Source organism: Thermobia domestica, chromosome 7 (genome assembly GCF_964235325.1).
Source record: "Thermobia domestica chromosome 7, izTheDome1.hap1.1, whole genome shotgun sequence".
Lineage (NCBI taxonomy): Eukaryota > Metazoa > Arthropoda > Insecta > Zygentoma > Lepismatidae > Thermobia > Thermobia domestica.
The window spans coordinates 20,936,227-20,958,729 of NC_137460.1; the positions used below are offsets into that span (position 1 = coordinate 20,936,227).

The 22,503-nt window shown below is 36.8% G+C and overlaps 1 protein-coding gene across 3 annotated transcripts in view; it reads right to left on the bottom strand.

The window, feature by feature from the left end:
* Positions 1-22,503, bottom strand: part of Hr39 (Nuclear hormone receptor FTZ-F1 beta) — a 331,622-nt gene that overhangs the window by 119,800 nt on the left and 189,319 nt on the right. The window contains exon 1 of one of the 3 annotated variants that reach the window (XM_081764184.1): positions 13,340-13,762. The exons of the other annotated variants lie outside the window; for them this stretch is intronic. The gene's annotated coding sequence lies outside the window, so the exon portion shown is untranslated. Of the gene's footprint in view, positions 1-13,339; positions 13,763-22,503 lie in introns of those variants that run through there. 3 annotated transcript variants of the gene reach the window in all.

The following is a 22,503-nucleotide window of genomic DNA, read 5'->3' on the forward strand; positions in this document are numbered from 1 at the left end:
AAGAAAAGATTTTTGAAATACAGTACTTTAAGGGCTGGGGTCGTTTCAAATTTTTGCCAAGGATAGTGTATATATCACGAATTTCTGAAGCTAGAGAAGTGAAACCTGGTTCATAAATTTAACATTAGAAGTAAGGGAATACGTGACAAAATAAAAACCTATTTAACAATGTCGTATAGATAACAAGGAAAATGAAGAATCAAAATAGATCGCCTGGTGGAAGAGATGAAGGAATTCTGTTACTCAAATAGGCCTAATATAACCAGCAATAATAGTTACAAACAAGATGTAAAATCCAGAATAGTTCCGGCGAAAATGGAACTAGAACATAACAAAATATTCTAACCGGAAATATTAAAACAGTACCAAAAAAAAAAAAAAAAAAAAATCACAGCATTGTGGATGTAATGTTGTATCATTGAGATATCTCAATGTGTTGTATAAACGTAAAGTATAGACTTACAAGAAGGACAGAGAGTGGAAGTTATCGACTGAAAGAGTGATGGGAATAAGAAAAAAAAAAGAGAGAGAGTATACTGAAAAATATTTTGAAAAAAAGACCGAATGATTGTACACATCATGAGACACGTTACTTGCTATGGAGAGGATGGCAGAAGGAACAATACCCAGACGAAAGTCGCAACTGAAATATGTGGACGAAATAATGCAAAATATAGACAAGAACTACAAAGAAATTAAAAGTCTGACTCAAGAAGGAAATAACGGAATTTGTGCCGAACCAATCGAGTGATTGCTGTCTTTTCTTTTCTGCGGGCAGTCTCAAGGGTATAGGTTTCAATTTAAAAATTCTGGCCATCAATAATCCGTTACTTCAAATTTCAGGCACGGATTTCAGAACGCAATTTCCAAAGCCCGGCTCGCGAGTCGAAGCATTCTTCTAGATCCGTGGTTCTTCACGTGGGGCGCACACTCCACTGGGGCAAATTTTATTTTTTTATGAGGGCAATTTGAGAATATTGGTACCATTCAACAATTTACAAAATGAACATTAAAAAAAAACAGCAGAAATTCATTAGAATATTTGAAATATTCGTTTTCAATATTCGAATAACGAATATTGCTCTAATATTCGAATACCGATTAATTAGAAGAACCCATTATTCGAATTTTAACAACACTAATCCTATTTCTCCCATTATCCCTCAATTCTCTGCCTCACCATGATCAGTCAACACCAAAAGATTTTCCTCTCACCGGGAATCGATTGCAGGATCCAGATGTCGAAATATAATCATTGATAGAATGATATTAAACAGTGACAGGAAACGTGAGAAGCATTAGAAAACCCACACATGGTCATATGGTATTTATGAATTACAAGGCCACATGGCGCGACCCTAGTTCAAAAACACGCAAACCTGCTTCAGAGATGAGAGCTTTATACACCACCTGGCCTTTAGGCACATCTGCTAGTACTTCTAAATAGTGAATTACCTTTCGCTGCAATTAATTTTATACAACGTTTTGTTCTGTTTTGAATAACACATATCCAAATACTGCCATTTTGCGACTAAAATAGCTAATACGAAATTTATATCACAGAGAACGACGCCAGTTTGTCTCCGAGCAAAAGCAGACATATTTTTCGCGTTAAAGAAGAAGCGAAAAACTTAAAAATAACGGCCGCCTCCTGTATGCATCGTCGAACGCCCGGGTCAATGAAACGCCTTGCTTTGCTTGCATTCCTCCCAGCGCCCGCCCCGACCTCGACGTCGGTGTCGGTGTCGGATTGCGCCGCTGCACTTCCGAGCGACGGGCACGCCCCCTTCAAGCTTCGCTCCGCGCCGCACCGCCCCGACCGTGACCTTGCAGGAACGATTCAATGAGAACTCAAATCCGGGAGGGCGCGGGAAGAAAAAGTTACCTACAGAACCACACACTCTGAACAAGATCAATACATACACCCGTGCTCAATATATGAGAGTGTGTGTAAAAGAGGGAGAAAGGAAGAGGGGGTTAGTGCAAGCTGCGATTCGTTTTTTGTAGGAACGCAAACAAGTCATTGAAGGGTGAAATTTGAACTCAGGGAACTTAACAATCTGAAACAGTCGATGTCGTTATTATTGCCTTTTCACCCTACAGCTGCACCGTTAACTGCAAAAACATTCAATATTATGTTTCCCCTTAAAAATACGAAGAAATCAACAATTACGTTTATGGCTTCCACTAGAATCTGAAATTGAAAAAAAAAAAAAAAAAAAAAACGTAAAGCTATTTATAGTTATCCACATCCTGATTGAATTCGGTGTTCTCTTCCGCGTTTTCAAATGTAAAATATCAGAAAATTTTACGGCAATTCGTTCACCGATTTAACTCTTTCGGAAGTCATTCAATGACGACTTCGTTATAAACAAAACTACACATCACTTACGAACAGTAACTATTAAAAAATGATCATAATAAATTAACTGCTTACGTAAAATCTTACCTGTAGGGTTATCGTGATTCTCAAAAATCTTACTTACATTGTTAGATCAATCTTATAATCATTTTACAATTGTTTGAGAAAAACTTAATTTTTTTTTTTTTCGAAATTATTTCCTTTTTCTTCTATATCTTTCTGTCATTATATTGACGACTAATACTTCAACGAGCTGCGACATTGCATTTATACGCGGAGGAAGTGCGTACAGTCGCCGCTGCACACTTGCTTCTATGTTATCTTTTAAGTGTTATGAAAGAAAAAAAGTGCATACGTACACTAAGCAATCGCTTAAGCCTCTCCGAAATTTTAGCAAAAAAAAAAAAAAAGGGGGGGGGTAACACGGTTTTGCATATTTGCTGGAGACTACACACCATGACACGTTTCAAAAGAAAAATGCAACGAAATCTTTCAGTGTAACGTTCCACATTTATGATCTTTAGGCTAACAGGGTTCATAGTGGTCTGGTCTCTTGTAAATAGTTGGAAAGTGACCAAAAGCACATGAAAAAGTGACCAAAATCTCATCATGCCCCCTTTTTTTCCTTTGTCACTTCCTCCATTACCTCTTTCTTTGTTTGCTGTTTTGTTTCATCTTTTCTTCTTTACTTCTTTTTAAACTTCCTCCTATCTTAGGTTTTCTAAGTATCCTTTGTAGTTACAGTAAGGAGACTTAGCAGATGTAAGAAGCTTCTGAGTAAGTGGAACCAGTTCTCGCCTATTTCCGAATTTTTTCATCACAGACATTATATGTAACTTAGTATTGAGAGTTCTCGAAGCCATGAAATATTCAAATTCATCACATGCTCTTAAAAAGAACATACAAAAAGCATAACACAAGACGAACATAATGAACCATACAAACCCACACACACAACGTTGAGCGTAGCGTTAACTATTACGAGAGAAAACTAAAAGACTATTATGATCAGGGGCGGATCCAGGGGGGAGCGATCGGGGCGATCGCCCCCCCCCCAGAAAAGTAAAACTTTCTTATTTTATATATATAAATAAAACCCATTCCAAAGTTTGGAGCCCTTAAAAGTAACAGTATGACAACCCACCGCCCCCCCCCCCAGAAGTCGGTCCTGGATCCGCCCCTGATTATGATAGAAGAAAGAATACACACAGAAGGGTTCTGAACCACATCTTGAGAGCTTAAGCATCCACCAACCATCCACTGTGCTTTAGAAAGAATAAAAGCTGAAGTTAGAATAAAACTGACTGCTTCAAATGTGGCAGCAAAGTACTGAAGCTTTCAGAAGAGTAATGAGTAACAAGTTTCTGCCTTTTCCATTTATTTTTATGATATTTTTCTTAGAAAACTGCCAATGCAAAACATAAATCACACGAAAAAGCCACTTTACTCTCCAAAAAAGTAACTTTTAGTGACCAACTTGAAAAAAAAAAGTGACTCGCTATGAGCACTGGGCTACGTGAGACGATGATTAAGACAAGTAAATGATAATGGAAGAATTGGTGGAATGAGATGTGGGAGGAAACAAATACCCCGAGAAAAAAAAAACACACACACACACAATGCTGTCCACCACAAGCTTACTTTGCTAGGTATCGAACCAGGAGGCCCTCGCGCCAGATGTAAGCACTCTACCACTGGGCCACCGTACCCCTTCATTTCAAAGGAAATTACCTTGAAAGTATTTATTTGGAAAGGGGCTATTTAAATTTCTTGTAATCCAGTATTATCTAGAATAAAGAATTGTATTTACAAGTTATTTTACGGAAATTAGATCTACGAAGATGAGGTGGCTAGTTTATTTTCCCGCTGATTTCAAAGAAATACATACATAAAAGAGATAGGACGGAGAAGGAATTGCAGCAACTGGGGAGAAGGAACATACTCAATAACTGGATTAGAGATCAGGGATGGTTCCAATATGGAAAACCAATCCTTTTACGAAAAAGGAAAAATTTGAAGAAAAAAAACGATAAATCAATTTTCACAAGATCAAAAAACAGATATTTTGAAAAGGGCTATCCCTATTAGAGATTCCACGTACAAAATATCTAAGTAATTTTGGCTTCGTTACATATACTGTAACTTGAATGTCAGTATTCATTCGACTTTAATGCACGCTGACTCTCTATAGTATCATGAAGCCATAGCATTGCCAAAGAAGAAGAAGATGATGATGATACTACTACTACTAATAATAATAATCATAATAATAACATCAGTGCTGATTATAGTAAAAACTGAAAGGAGGGGGTGCTGAAAAGTTCTCGATGCCCTCCAACTCCGTCCAACTTTAGAACTCTCATCGTAGAAATGGATTCTACGTTCTGAGATTTGGATACCTCTTAACACTTACTGTCTGCATGTCTCGAGTAATCTACCCGAAGGCAGGTTCTAGCCCACTTACCGGGTCACCAGGCCAGAAGATCAAGAGTAGTATGGGCGGTTACCTTATTCCTTTGTGATTCAAAAAGGATACGGTAAACTGGAAATTACGAGCTGGAGTAAAGGAACAGGTTCAGATTTAGGTTTAGGGATACCACGTATACAAGAACGATGTAATTATGGATTCATTATACAGTACAGTCAGTCACTTCTATACATCAATTATTATTCCTACGATGTGAAGAACTCTGACTTGCTATGGTCTCAAAAGAGGAAGAACCCTTCACGAAAGATGCTCACTTTTACGACGTAAGACCATGTTTCCACTTTACATGAATCTTGTAGCTGTCATAAAAAAGACATTGCTACTCGATCTTTCTATCTACTGTTTAGATTTTACAACTTCTTGTACGCAAGAAAGGTGTCGCCACACATGCAGCACTGCCCTCTAGTGGACAAACAATTAACCTCCTCATTAAAAACGTGTATTTTGGCGCACTTCCTCTCCCTGTCCAAAAGAATCCGTTGTTTCGGAAGCGGTGAAACTGGTTTTTCCTTTGTCAGCGGGAGGGCGATAGCAGGTACTGTTGGACACTGTTCGACTCCTTGCAAGATGGAAAAAAAAATGTTTTATGACCTTTTCAAGACTCTGTGTGCACGGTGAAATATGGTGGAGTTTCAAGATTTTCTTTTATGACAGCTACAAGTTCTTCTAACGTGGCAACCCATCTTAAAGTAGACGTGGACATTTTATATTAATGGTCTCTCGGATTTGATTTTAAGGATGAAAATAATTATATATTCTAACATTACTGGATCTACTGGACTTTCAAAACAATAAAAATAAAAAATATGTTCGATTTTTCTTTATTTTATTTTTAACCCAACGTATTAAAAATGGACGAGTTAAGATAATTTCGTCTTGCTTCACATTGCCTTATGCCTTAGTTGCTTTTAAGTAAACACATTAAAAGCAAATGCAATGAAAATATAAAAATCTTAAAATATATATATATATATATATATATATATATATATATATATATATATATATATATATATATATATATATATATATATTAAAACAGAGAACAAAACTTGACAGAACTGAACAGTATCAGTGGTGACTGTATTGTCTTTTGCCACTATACAGTGCAGGTAAAGAATGATGAGTTGAGGCCTTCGAAATGTGGTTGTAGATGGCTGGATCTTATGAAAAAAAAAAAAAAAAAAAAAAAAAAAGAAAAAGAAAAAAAGAAAAAAAAGGTGAGAAAGTGCTCGAATTATAAGGTAGAAAACTAGTGCTGATAAAATTCGAACAATATTTGTTATTCAAAGTTATTCGGATAACGAATAATTCAAAAACTGAAAACGAGTATTCGGATATTCAAATATCAGCAGAAAAATTATTCAAATAATTTTAATAGCAGTAGAAAAATACAATATTGGATGGAATTAAAAAGAAAACGTCCTACCTAGTTACTATCTTTTTAAAAATGAAAACGTCCAATCTAGTTACTTTCTTTAAAAAAAAAGAGAGAGAGAGAGAACGTCAGACTTAGTTATTTAAAAAAAAAATCCCATACTGTTTACTTCTACCTTTGAATTCCAACATTTTCTCATCACTTTTTCGTAAGATTCAGTGAATATTCTGCATTTGTCTCTACAATCACATTTCGAAACACGCTCTGTACTCATCCTTTTTCATAGCCACTAGTGTTGTCCACAAGGCAATACATATCTCGTTACGAAAACGAGACGAGATTTTTAAACTCGAGACGGTACGAGAAACAATGACAATTATCGTTGCGTTTCTGAAACGTGGCGAGAAATTTCTCAAATCGCGTGAGTACCATTAATTCACCGAAATCTTAGTTCTCGCGAACACTGTTTTAGTGATGCTCGATTCATAATATAAAAACTATAAACTGATGAAGTGATTGTATAAACATAATAAAGAGCATTTATCAATATTTAAAGATATGCAAACTATTACCAACATACTCCAATCACGGATGTCTGCCCTTCCCCATAAGAGCTTGATATTTGCAGAGCGCAAAATTTCTGGTCGCCATTAGTGACTAGAAATTTAGAGATGGCGACCAGTGTTCAGCAGAAATGTTTTACAGGTATATGGATTGTCCAATTCAAAAATGATTATCCTGAATCTAATTGTCTGGTTTTGAAATTTTATGCCCTGATGTAATCTCTTTCTCTATCAAACCAAAGGCAATGGGGGGACCCCTTGTACGTGAGAGACACTGGCGACTTTTTTGCATTCGAAAGTGCACCTGACTTTGAAATTTTTGCATCCTGCATTTGTATACTTTTTAATCCATTATAACTTACCAATGACAAACCTGAAAATCTACTGACATCTAGGGTTTTACCCCGAAATCAAATCTGAAATTACGATGCTGATCCCCAGTGGCGGATCCAGAATATGATCAAGGGAGGGGCTAAACCATAGTATGCCGCTTTATCCAGTATAAAGCAGGATTGAAGCCCATTTTATCCAGTGTATACCTGAACGTCAAAGGTGGGCTATGTAAGCCCTCCTTGGATCCGCCCCTACTGATCCCAATAGTGAATATGGTTTGAATGTTGTTATATCATATCTTTCGCGTAACTCTTGTGAAGTGGAAGGATTCTAACAATTTCTAGATTAAACACAAACTCAGGGTATTAATTTTGTACAGAAATTTACTAAACGGTACGAGAAAGGCTCTCTGAGAATCGAAACGAGACGAGATTTCCACAAAAAAATACGAGACAAGACAATTACTTCTCGTCTCGTCTCATGAGCATAACTAGCCACAGATAATTCAAACAAACAACGACTTTCCGACAGTAACGTTTAGTTTAGTTTTCAATTATTCTCCAGATTTGTCAGATAAAAGTCACTAATGTCAATTTGACTTTATTTCTCAAATATTAGTACCGCATTCTGATTTAATATATATATATATATATATATATATATATATATATATATATATATATGGGTGATTCCACGAAAAAGGGAAATTTTCTGTCACGGGCATTTCTTCAAACTACTACTAGAAAGAATCACCTCATTTTTATCTTGTTTGGTAGTAACCCTCACAAAGTAGGTGTGTCATATATAACAGTTTGCAAATATAACACGTAACATACGTAAAAAATTAATTATTACCCAATTTCTCAACACCGTGGGCTGTCACAGACTACAGTTGACTGATTTTAATCAATAAATTACAACTGAAGTCGCAAATCAAACATCATTTAATGGTAATTAAATGGAAGAGAACACTTCAATATTTCGGTTTTGTGGAAAGTAAACCTTTATAACGATTATTTTCGAAAGCTTGACTATGCTTCGTTTCTGTCACCTCTATTTCGTCTCAACTCCATGGCATGAGAAAAAAAATGTCATTGCTCTCAACAGATAGCATGGTCGTCCACATTGTCAATACCCACAAGAAGACAAGGCAGACATGTTTGACTGAAGAACAGAAAAAGTTGTGTGCATGTGTTAAAAGCTATAGGAAAAATATTTTTGTGTGTGGAAAGCAGGTGCGTATATTAATTGATACTCAACACCATGGTATTTATTACTGAATGTATTTGTATGGTATATACCTTCTTTCCCTTGAGGAACCTACGCCTTAACGTAGAAAATTCGTACACAATTACTCACATGTACTGGTCAAAAAGTGGGCAGGTAAAGATAAATTATATTCGATTTTCTCAACTCCATGTAAATCTGAAAACTAAGGAATCCAGGTGTTGAGACAAGTTCACGGAGTTGATAATCCTATAGTGTTTGTTATGCTCATGCTCTTCCAAATATTTGTTCTTTCAATATATTGATAGAAATAAAGCTCGTTTATGGTCTACTGACTAGTATGCTCGCCTTTCGTGCGTGGTTCTGGGTTTGTTTCCCGGTGGAAGCTCAAAAATTAATGGTGTTTACTTTGCACAGTGAGGCAATTGAAAAACTCATTTGAGTAGAGATGTACTGAAACCTGATCACGCAGACCATCGTAACGGTCGTAGGAGCCGACACGCTGACCACGTGTCATTCACACTCTAAGGCCGGCTGGTGGGTCCTAGCCCATTTAAGGAGTGTTTCGCGGAAGTTCAGATTTGGGGCTGTCAGGTAGCCGGAGGTAAAACTTCAGTCAAGTCAAGAAGGATGGTATCTGTTTTTAACCTATTGACGTCTCAATCTTATGATCAACTAATTGTTTTCTTTTCAGGGATTGTCGAAGAGTCTGAGGGCAATATACGGACAGTCAATTTTATGACGCGGATCGGGAGGAATTTCTCCTGGCCTACTAAACCTGACGTTTAAAAAGCGTTGGCAGTTGTCATTCTGTGTAGACTATAACAGCCCTTCCCTGTTTCCTCAAGACATTTCCTCCATTGTAGTGGAAAATGAGGGCTACTTAACAAAAAACATCGAATTATCCAAAGACAGAAATGATGAGTGCCTTACACTGTCATTTAGTGTGCATTATACAGGGCGTTTCAAAACAATACCGACAACGTTTGGGAGGTGATTCCTAACACCAAAATAAAATAAAAAATATAGACCAATCTGGGTGCACAAATGCTTCCTTTCGCAGTTATAGGCTGCCGAAAACATGAAAAAAATTAACTTTAAAGGTTCATAGCATAAAACTATGGGACCTACCGTAGTCGGGTCAGACTTCACTTAGGAATTAGTATGTGCGCTATCCAAATATCCATGTTTTAGAATCTTGCGGTACTTCCACAACAACTTTTATAGAAGTAGTTGGTGAGTACTTCAAATTATACGCCCGTAGCCAAACTCCCTCTATAAAAATTGCTTCGTAAGTACCTAAGGATTCTGAAACATATTTTTGGATAGTGCACATATTAGTTCCTAAGTGAAGTCGTGACCCGACTACGGCAGGTCTCATAGTTTTGGAGCTATGAACCTTTAAAGTTCATTTTTCTTTTCATGTTCTCGGCAGTCTATAACTCCGAAAGGAAGTATTTGTGCACCCAGTTGTCTATACTTTTCGTCTTATCTTGGTGCCAGGAATCAGCTCCCAAACGATGTGTGTATTGTTTTGAAACACCTTGTATATATACCAAATATACAAATACACTTACCAAATGTTGAAAAAGTATTGCACTTTCGACGTGTTGACTTGATTACACAGAGAAGAGAGACGGTTTACATAAGCTCAGAAAACAAATGAAGTAGACAATAGACAGGTTTAGTGACTACTTCGTCTGTTTCGTAAGCTTATGTGAAAAGTTTGTCCTCTCCATATGATAGGCAATATATTGAAAGCGCAATAATTTTTCAATATTCGATAAGTGTATGCGTATTTCTTTTTTTTTTTCTTCTTATTTACGTCACATATTCATATATGTACTCAATTTTTGAACCTTCATTAGATATATTTTCATATGTTTGCAGTATTTTCTGGAGTATTTTTGTATAACAAATTACGTGTCATCTAGTTTGTTAGAATTTTATTCAACATAAGGGAATAATTCTAACTTACAAAAACTATTCGAAATTTTTTTTCAATTTTTATGTAAATTATAAGCTTAGTCACTTATAAACCAAAACCTATCACCAAGATGTATCACGTTTCTCAACTCTACAGCAATTTTCAACTCCGTGTTAACTAATCTCAACTCCGTGACCTATGGTTTCAACTCCGTGGGTGCTGAAAAGTTTATTATTTTTTATTTACTACACCAATAACGATTCAGCTCTGCTGAACACCTAATTAACATGTACTTAGTAGTAGTAAGTGCATGTGATATTTTTTATCGAAATAGGCGACCATCAACGGAACAAAAATTTTCCAAGTGAATTCCCTTTTTCGTGGAATCACCCATATATATATATTCTGTAAATATGCTTTTAAATATTATAGAAACCAATGAATTCTGAAGAATACATACTTTTTTAAAACAAAACAATTCACATAACCTCAATTACCAGAAAAATACCTATTTGAAGTTCGTTACTACCTGTCCAAACAGCAGTATTCATCTACTTATCTCCGTTCATATCAAGATATCCTCTTGTGTATTTTAAGTATGGTCAAGAATTACGGCTAGAATATTAATAATTCTTTTTCGCCTAGTTTGAAACGATAAACGCGTAATATTTAGAGATACGATTTCCTTCTAGAGTAGCCCCTCTTACGAGTAGACCACGGACTTCACTAAGCATTTAGAAGGAAAATCCTTTGTTCACACAATTTTATAAAAGACACGGGCAGTCAGTTGGAATATGCCTGATCAACACATGGCCCCTCAGCGCCATTTATTTCTTAAGTTTCTTTTTTTCTATGAGATTCAGTTTTTTTCTCATCTGCCTCATATTTTTTGTAGCATCCATATTACGCCCATGGAAAGTGTTTACTGTATTGTCTCCTAATCCCTTGAGAAAAAAGTAACACTATACTAGCGATTTTACATGTTTAGTCGGCATACTTCCACAAGGGCATTACTTTCGTGACTCATTGCGGAATGTTGAAAAACAAGCGAGTAACACATACGAGTTACGGCGCAGGGGCAGGCGATATTTGCAGTCACCAGGAGTGCACCCAGAAATTTTTGTGGGAGAGGTATAATGCAAGGCACTACGTCTATCGAATATTGGACCGATGTTATTCTGCACTGGAACAAAGCAATAAGTAAATGTCAGCCCATTCTCACGAAAAATTGTTTTTATAACAAGAGAAAGCGTATAGATCAAATCTTTGTGTTTTATCAATCACTTCTCTACTAATCAAATAATCGAGCACAGTTTTACAGGGTTCATACAAAAATATTGAACTCAATTTCCCTGAATTTTCCAGGTATTAATTTTGCAATTTTCAGGTCTGGCGGAAGAAACTAACAATAAGAAAACATACAAATTTTAAGAATAATATATTTATATATTTAAGAATAACCACCCTTCTCTCCCCCCCCCCAAATGAACGATTGCAATTAAATATCGAGTCACAAGAAAATAAATAATTAACGTAAAAAAAATTAAAATATTGAAAAATTTGTTCCATACCTGAATACATTCAAAATATACAAAAATATTGAACTCAATTTCCCTGATATTTCCAGGTTCTTTACCAGATATGATCGATTTCCGTGAATTATCCAGGATTTTTTCTTCCAAAATCAATTTCCCTGAGATTTCCAGGTTTTCCAGGTAGTGTATGAACCCTGTTTTATTAACAAAGTATATTATGTCGAATTTCCAAACCCGGTCGAGCCCCGGCACGGCTCGCCTATTGCAGTCACTGCACCTTTGGTAAGCTTACATAGTATAGAAGTTGTACTTTCTGACGAGTTATATACTAACTAGCAGAATGCCCGCTTTTCGCGCAGGGAGAATACGTTTCATTTTGGTCATAAAAGGTATCAAAACTGTCACCAATTAACTTAAGGACTCCTAAAACTATGACACTAATATCGGTCATTTTCAATTATTTTTACATGTCACCATCCCCATTAGGAGTACTAATGTAGGCTAAATTTGATTTTAAACGGCATCAGAAGTGTCTCTGTTCCTCTCAGCATCTCCGAAAATATGGAATCGACACTAATATCGGTCTTCTTCGATTATTTTCATATATCTTCCCCCTCCTCCTCATTCAAGTTGCCGGGCTGAATGTGGATTTGAAACGGCATCGGAAGTGTCACTGTTCATCTCAGCGACCCCGAAAACTATGCATTCGACACTAATATCGGTTATTTTCGATCATTTTTATATATCTTCCTCCCTCACTCTCCCCTAAATTGCACCGTCAAAGTGAAATGACAAAAACATTGCAGGCCCGAACCCATCTATATTGAAGATTTAATCGAGATCGGTTGGGTAGTTCAAGACTTATTAACTCACAAATATGGCCACTTTCATTTTTACTTATATAGATAGATTAATTTGCCTTACACTATACAGTTATTTAACTTAAGATTCGTATCTTCCTTTCTGTGTTCTACTGAAAGGCACTAGTAGAAAGTGACAATTAGTTTTCTTTGGTTTATTAAAGTTTCACATCGCTTCATAGCATCTAGATTATAGATGTGGACTTACAGTTTAGGATGGAATCCGTAATATCCTAATGCGTTCAACGCTCACCCACTGGAGATCGAACACAGATCTTCGACCACCAAAGGTACGAGAGCTAACCCCTAGACCGACAGTTTGGAGTACTTTCATGTGAAATATTTAAATTTTATCCATAAAAATTATCTAAGTAGTTACCCAAATGCCTCATGATGCTGAATAACCATGAAAATCGCCACTGAAAATCGAACCCAAGCCTTACACTTACTCACCATTCAATATATTGAAGTACATGGATCACAGGCATTTAAACTAGAAAAAATAACCATTTCTAGACCCAAACGAAATCGCTTCTTATAGCTCCTTCCTATCTCTTATACAATGACCGGTTTAGGTATGGCCTGAAACATCATCTGAAATTTCAACTAGCTTTTGCTTGGAAACACACACACAAAAAAGAGGATAAAAACATATTCGTCACTTACCCAAGTGCGTTACTGCCACGGATTGCGCAAAACGACGCTACACCGAACGATACACTTGTTTGCATCAAAATACACAATAATTCCACACACTAAAAAATTTTAAAGCACTTCTTTAATAATAACAAATCACATTATCTACCGAACTACAAAGTTTCACTCTCTACACTGTTTATATGCGCCACCGTTGCATAATAAACCTTAGATTATGATGACACATTTATACGCACAAAGAATTAAAAAACTCTCTTCTTGAATGTATCCGGTAAAATATTTCTCTTTTTTACTAGCAGGCATGCACACCAACAACCGCCAACCGAGAAAGTTTCGCGACCGCTGGCTGCTTCAACTTGCCGTCTGCTCTACTCGCACTTTGCACATTTACCTTCCTCGTTCAACACGGCTCGCTTCTCTTCTATCGCTTGGAAACGAATAATACGAACGACAGAAAGAGAGAGGGAGATGTACGTTACGGCAGGGTTGGGCATTTTTTACACCGCAGCAATCATACAGGGTCATCTTTTAGTTTGTTTGTTTAAATATTTGTCTAAACACTAGAATCAGCATTGATAATAGTTACTGAAGTACCCCCTTGTCACCCTGCAAAACGTATCCAAGACCATGTATACTAACGACAAGAGCACCAGGGACCGTGATGGCTTAGTGGCAGAATCTCGTTTCAGGTGCGTCGGGTTTCTGATTCGATCCTAGCTCTCGCCAAGTAGACTTTGTAATGGACAAACACCGCGTGCATCGTTTTCCTCGGGGTTCTCCAGTTTCCTTTCGCTTACTTCATTCCACCATTTCATTACCATCATTACTGTCTTTCTTAGCCTCGGAGCATTATTAAGTATTCTGCCTTTTGGCAGGTTTTGGCACTATTATTATTATTATTATTATTATTATTATTATTATTATTATTATTATTATTATTATTATTATTATTATTATTATTATTATTATTATTATAGATTTGGGTTTGGAAATGTTTCTCGATCTTCGGCTTCCCTCTTTTAACTCCCAATATTTTCTTCTATTTTTCAAATCATCGATTACTTGTGTTCTTCTTCCTATTACTCCCTTTCCTTCAATCTTTACTTGTATAGCCGTGTGAAGAAAGAAGACAATTTCTTCGCAATGTGTCATCCAATATAATCGGTCTTCCTACGAAGGATGGTATGTAGAAGCGTTCTCTTCTCCCCTATGCGTTCCAAAACATCTTCATTTGTTACACCCTCTATCCATTTTATTTTCTCCATTTTGCTCCAACACTACATTTCGAAGATCTCTAAAATATTTCTTCTCTAACTTCCTTAACGTCCAAGTTTCTAAAGCGTACATTCCAATGCTCTAGATATTGAACTCGACCACTTTCTTCCTTAGTCCAATATTAAGGCTGCTATTGTGCTGCCAAAATGTCTTGAGCCGTGGCAAAAATGCGAACTAAAGCTTCCATGCTCACACAACACGCGTTGAGCCAATAAGGGTTCAGCTGTTGCTAAGCGAGAGAAAGCGAATGGAATTCCTTCAGCCGATAGTAGCGCTTGCAACGGAAGACTAGGGATCAAGTTAATGTGGTATATCTATAGTTAAAGAGTGAGCTTTTCTTGTTGAATGCTTCTTTGCCCTCTTTCGTGACCTGATCTCTTTGGAATACCAAGCGTCTCTTGTCAAAACCTCGGAGCATAATAGTGGGACATTAAACTTTGATAAAAAAAAAGAAAGAAAAGAAAAGAAAGAAAGAAAGAAAGAAAGAAAGAAAGAAAGAACAAGATTATTATCTGGTACGAAAGTTGCACCCAGTGACAGCAAACTTTCATTTCTTGAAGAAGTGGTAAGCAGAGGAGCAAAGGATTTGGGGGGAAGCTTTTTCTTTTCTTTCTTTTTTTTTTTTTTTTTTTTTTGTATACTGAAAATAATTTTATATTAATTGGCCTCCATTACAATACATGTCTGGGGGGCGGGCGTAGCCACTAGGAAAGTGCTCGCCCCTTGCTTCCCTCCAGCATCGTTACTGCTTGTAGCTCTTATTTTATAAGCCTTTAAGTGTACACTACAACTCCAAGGTATCATTCATAACTACCGTATTTCTCTGTGAGCTCCACCGTGGCTATATGGTTAATTCGTATTCGGGAGACTGGTTTGATTCCCAGTGGGAGGTCATGTGATACGGATCTTACATTAAGCTGAGGTTTCCTGTCACATAGCCTCGGTGTTGAACAGGAGTGCTAGACTTGAAATCAACCAATTAACCATTTTTCCCGTAAAGCAACCGACTTTACAGTAGAGATGCGCACGAGACGAGTCGAGACAGGATTTTCCTGACAAAATTCGAGTCGAGACATGGCTCTTCCAATAGAGAAATATACATTTTTCGAGTCGAGACATCACTTTTACAGCACATTTTCGAGTCGAGACAGCCATAAATTTTGTCTCGTGCGCATCCCTACTTTACAGATCCTAAGTGTAATAATATACAGATTGCATAGTACACAAAATACAGGTAATGAAATTACCGTATAGGAACAAAAATTGTCACGTAACTTCCATCCCTGGTTGGAGCCGAGAGTGGATAACCGCGGCGCGGTACAGGAGGCGGGAGGGGGACGACAAACTCGTCTGCTGCAGCGGCCAATGTCAAGCTCGCGCTCGTCGAAGAATCGGTGGAATTAATTTTAGCGATAACTAGTTCAACAACTTCTACAATAATGCTTCGTGCACAAAGTTTAATCGTGGTTGCCAAGACAGTCAATTAGATCGTACACCCAACTGCCACTTCCTGAAAAGAAAAAGAGTACCTTAACCATCAGTGTGAAAAAAAAAGCAAGAAGTGAAATTAAGTGCGCATGAATTCTTGCACTTTTTTTAAGAGGAAATATAAAAAAAATGCAATGGTGCGCGGCTCGTCACCTTGAGAAGGTTGCAGAAATACAAGTAAATGTATACGCTCAGTTGTGACGTGATCATAGAGGTTCATCCCACGCTGGATGATGACTTTAGAAAAAAAATAAACAAAAAAAAACTGATAATTCACGTCGAAGACCATATATTTTTAAACAGGATTTTAAATTCGCTGCTCAAATTTACAACCACATGTTCTTTCTTTAGGATCAAAATTACTCAAAAATATAACAAAGCACATGAGTGTAACAAAATTATTTCCAGGTATAAATATAAATAAGGCAGACAGAGACTAGTTATTACAATACCATAGAGGGATTTTGCCACAATACAATACAATACATTCAACAGAATACTTCTCTTTTCAGCTCTCTCAACTCAAATAGACCGAAAATCCCACCAAGGTCGAATCACAAGGCAGACAGGTGAAACTACGAACAGGACGGAAAAAAAAAAGAAAAAGAAAAAGAAAGCAAAGCGCTCATCACACAGAATGGATACACATGTGAAAGTAAACTGAAAATATTTCTATTCACAGAATCAATCAATGTTACCATTTGCTTGTGTCTGTGTCAATTACGAGAAACATAGCTTTAGAACATTTACACATTTTTTACTTTATTTGTTAACCACAATCCAGAGATTTTCAATAGTCACTTTACACTCGAAACGTTACCAATTAAAGATGGGTAAAATTCTTGGAGAGAAGTTGGCCAGGACCTGAATATGGAAACATTTTAGGACGGTGGGAATAATAAATCATTGCTGCAGGAATCAAACCTTGGGCCTTCCGAATAGGACACCGTTGGCTGTTCACCTACAGTCGTACATTACTATATTTCTAGTAATACTGCAGATTATTTTGATATATTCTCTTTTGTAGCATGTTACGCAACCCAGAAGAGAGAACTGCAAAAAAAGGTTGCGCGTTCCTTGCATTAAATCGTGAACATACAGTAGCTTTTAAATCATGTACAAAATTTGAACCTACATCTTAGGTCTAAAACACCTCTGAATTATTATTAACTATGTTGATCCAGTGTAGAGATGCTTCCCTGAAATTATGACAAAGTTGAAACCATAAAATATTTGAGAATTAGATATTTATATATTAAAATGCCACGTTTTTATGTTCCTGGCCAAATCGTTTCGACAATGGGATCTCGGAAACCATAAGCTCTACAAACGTACCGTTTTCGATGGTAGAATCCAATTTTCATTCAGATTCCCCAGTTTTTATTGAAATAAAGTTTTCTTTTTTAAAAAAGAAAATCAAAAAAATCATGCCGTTATTTTCCTATTCAATATTTTAGGGCTTATTTTGAGCTCATAAAATTAACATTGTCGTTAGAGCGGTGCTAAGGTCGATATCATTGTAACAGGCAATCAGTACAATATATTATATATATATATATAGCGGGTTGATAACTTCCACCGCTCAGTCGAAAAATTGTAAAAAGCTTTTTGCCAGCTATTCTCAATGAGGTTTTGGCTGGGTTTTCCTCATTCACACGAAGCAAATGCTGGGATGGAATATCACTAATGATCTCAGGCCTGTTCCTTCCTTCCTCAATCCTTCGTTCCACAGTCCCCGGGTAATGTGACGGACGTCATCCCTCATACGTAACGGACTAACATGGCGATATGTGTCGAAAGCTCAGAAACCTAATCCTATTCGAATGATATCATCAAAAATATTTTATAATAATACATTTACTCGTATATAAACTATTAGAATTTATATAATTGTACAATCTTCACCTTATTAATGTATAATTATATTTGTAAAATCTATATCTGTTGGAGATTTGCAACTGAAATAAAACCTCGTTAATCCGGACTAACTGAGGGGATAAGTTGAACGGATAAACAAAAGTCCAGATTAACTTAACCTAAAAGAACAGTAGAAAGTGCATTAACTCTGTTTAACAAACACTTTTATTATGGTGCATTTAAAGGCTATATGCCTAAATGCATTATAGTACTACTGTACTGTAGTATACTTCCTTTTTGTGTGTGTGTGTGTTCGGATTAAGCGAAGTGACGTTTACCAGGGTTCGAATTAAGGAGATATTACTGTATAGTATGTGATATGCAAGTCACTTGAAATTTTATTTTCTCCTTCCCAACTTAGAACTAATGTTCAATCTAAGCGAATTTCGAAAATCACTTGTGGTCTTCGGACCACAGTTTGAGGAACGATGTCTTACGTACCGAGGAACCAAACAAAGCGTTTTGAACATCTGAAATAAAAGCTGCTTTTTTTTTTCTATTTCTGATATAATTCTGAAGATAATTTTTAAAAAATGGAGAAATATTTTGTTGAAATTAATTAACGACGATATTTTGTATACGTGTATAGGTTCGGGATTGGGAGGGGAGAAAGTACTCTGCCCCAGAAATCAGCGATTATGGAGACAAAATATTTACTACTTGAGAGATATCAGAAGTTCAAATGTAAATAGTTGTTTATTTTAAATGTGTAACTCTATCCTCAAGGCATATAAGCAGACGCTAGATTCTATTTATCATTACTACAAACTCCTGAAAGTATAGAAGTGAGAGGCAATTTCGGCGAATTGAAACGTCTTTGCAATGTTAGTAACGCGAATGATTCACCCTTCTGGCTCACGCATGCTCTTTGCACCCAAGCACACCAACACCTCTCCTTTAAAAATATCGACAAACCACCGCGTGTAACACGCTTCACCTCACGGTTCATCATTCTTTACACACTTCAACGTATATTTCACTATTTCTTCCCCTTAATGAAACTTTAAAAGATTTTTTTTTAATTGAGAAGCAAAGATAAAAAAATATTCTTTTTTCTCTTCGTTGCAAAAGCACAATTGGAAAGGTTGGCTGTTATATTTGGCAACGTAGACTATGGAAAGAGTTGTGCACGCGGCAACGCCGCCACCCAGCTTGGTTCCTGCGTGCCCCAGCCAAGGTCATCGACGGATCCCTAGAGGTCGGAGCGGCCTGAGGAGCAAGACGGGAAGGCTCGATGACGTCACGGGCACTCCTTCCCAGGGAACACAATGGGCAAAATGAAAGAGCGATGAAAAATCAGGCCGGAAGGCGAAGAGGGGTGGTCTCAAACACTGAGTTTTCTTTCGCACATAGGTTATAACACAAACACAACACATGTAAATCTCTTGTTACATTACTGGGAGCATACTTGATTCCTGCAAGACAGAAAACAAACTTGGTTTTTAATCATCTGATTGACACAGACAACGCGTCGTACTATTGGTTCGCAGAATTTCCGGGTAGCAATAGACAACAGAAAATAAACACGCAATAGTTTACAAGGCAGTGGGTTCGAACAAATATCAATGGCCTTTACTAGATCATTCTATACTCATTAATATTTTTAGTATATTAGTAGTTACTGGTGTACTCAAGAGTTCGTCAAGGGCGAGGAGTTCAAGCACTCAAAATCTCATTCTTTCAGGACAGGCGTAATTTTTGTACATATATTTTAATTCAGTAAATGTTTACTTTTCCATATTTCGTCAAGAGGGAAGTTCAGACGCCACTGTTAGTAGTTAGGTTAGTACTGATGTATGTGATATTTCGGACGCATGGTCTCTATGTTTGATTCCAGTTAGGATGAGAAATTCCTACGCTGATCTTACTGGGTAGGCTTGTCAAATGTCCCGGTTTTGAGGGGTTGTCCTGACCGGTTTCGTGTATAGTTCCGGTCAGACAGACAAATTTAGTGTCTACTCGCAAAGTTATTTAAAAACTTCTAGTGCTTTTTCCATCTAGCTATCTATTAAAATGCTACAATAGCAATTAAAAGCGCCTGAGCTCCAACCTATAACTTTGGCTTTCAAATCTTTCATTTGCGGTTATGTGAGATTTCAGAGACAAACATTTTGAGTATGTACTTTAAATAGTCTAAATTAGTTAACTATATCTTTTTCATAAAGTTTATGATATAAAATTATTGTTCAAAGCCTTTGTATTTTAATAAGCCTTCTCTAAAATCAATGCATGTGAATTGTGCTTCCATCTTCCGAGTATTTTTAAACTATGTTTATATGTTTGTGGTCAATCCTTTCGACAATGAGATCTCGGAAACTACAGGCTCTAGAAAGATGACGTTTTCACTGATCGATTGGAAATTTTGTGTAGATTGTCCAGTTCTAATTGAATATTTGAAAAAATTGCCATTATTTCTTTATTACATTTTTTAGAGTACGCTGGAAGCGTTGAAATAAAAAAAACTAAAGCATCATATCCTATGCGTTATACATTCCAACACCACAATGTTGTATATTGGGGTTGTATATGTCTCAGGCGTTTGTTCCATGGCCAAATAGTGAAAAAGGAAGGATAACCATTTCTCGAGTCTAAGATAAATCTTTATTTATTTATTTTTGAGTGTTTTGCCCAATGAACACCATATATAACTGACATTATAATTAATTGTATATGTAATGTATTTGCTTATTATATACTTCATGCAAGAAAAAAGAAAACACTGGTCATACATGAATTGGAAACGCCAACCGAAAGTAGGCTCAAATCTTGCAAATGGTGCGAGACATTGAGAAAAAATAATCGAAAAAATCTCCCCTTTATGATATCCCTTGCCGATTTCTTTTAATCAAGACGTCTTTCACTTGTGTCTGTAAAGGGACATGTACATATGTTGTGAGGAATGAGATGGAGATTTATGCTCATATGCGAATGATGCGCTGTGTAGAGAGCGCAGGTTCAGCTAGTAGAGAATAGAAAAGTCAACAATGAGAGGACTAATACTCTGCAAAATGAACTTTCCAATGACTTGGAGTGAATTCTTTAATAAAATAAAGAACAATACGTGTGGAGCTCCTTCGTGGCTAAGCGGTTAGCGTACGCGCCTTTGGCGTGGGAGGCCCGGGTTCGATTCCCGGCGGGAGCTCATGTGGTTCGGATTCCACGTTAATCAGTAGGTCCACGTCTCATATAGCCTCGCTGCTGAACGGGACGTTAAATTCAAAATCAACTCAACTCAAGAACAATACGTGCTTTTTGAGAGGTTCGTTCACGTGAAGGAGTAAAAGCCTGAATAGTGTATAGTAGTTCTTCCTTTTCTCCTCGTGTTGCGGATATTAAACTAGTTAGTTGTTAAATTTTGTCTAGCTAAAAAAAGTTTTTTATATATGTATATATATTTTAGCAGCTCCTTGAGAAATTAGAACACCAAATCTGACTAGTGAACAGAAAATTTTGAGACAAATACCTCAGACTGTTTCCTGAATTATTATTTGGTAGTCCTACTACAAACTAGAGACCTACACGGGTCGAATTTTTCGGCCCGAGCCCAATCCAGTTCGAATGTACCTAGGCCCGGCCCAGCCCGGGCCCGAAAAGTTTTGGAGATTTTCGGCCCGAGCCCGGCCCGGGCCGATAAGTTCTTTTAAAAAAAATTCTTGGTCCAAGCCCGGCCCGGGCCCGATACATTTTAAAAGTTTCATTTTGTAACATTTTTCACGGGCACATTTCTTCAACAATTGCCTTTATTCTAATTATCGTTTAACGAAAGCCAATAATTATTAAAGAATTGCAATTAATCGGCCCCAGCCCGGCCCGACCTGAAGAGAAATCAGTGTCGGCCCGGCCCGTGCAGGTCTCTACTACAAACAAAATACTGCCTTTGTCCACACTAATATTTATGCAGTGTAAATTTGTGTGAAAATGAAATGAAATCTTTGAGTTTAACGTTCCACAATTAAGCCTTTTAAGCTATGACAATTATTAAAGCAAGGGAATGATGATGAACGAATTGGTGGAATGAGAAAGTGGGAGGAAACGGAGTATCACGAGTACAACGTTGTCCACCGCAAACTTACTCGGTCGACGATCGAATCAGGGACTCTACGCACCACAAGTTAAGTGTTCTACCACTCAGCCGTAAATTTCTTTGAATTCTGAGTGGTGTGTGTAAGAATACATTTTATATTAGAATTTGGAAAAACATTTACTATGAATTTTCATTGAGAATGTGTCTTGTTAAGTTGAGAGTTTATCATAAGAATTTTTGATAAAATATTGGTATTAACAATGTCCTGGTTTGGTGTTTCAGAAATTTGGCAAGTTTAATATCGGGCCAGTTTGGAAGAATTTGACAAAATTCGGTTCAGGAATCCAGAAGGTGCAATATTAGGAAATGAGGTATGCATCTTTCCTATGCTAACTTTTTTAAATGTTAAAAATCAATCAACTATACGACAATTAATTTTGGACAGTAGACCAGTCAATAGTTACGGAAT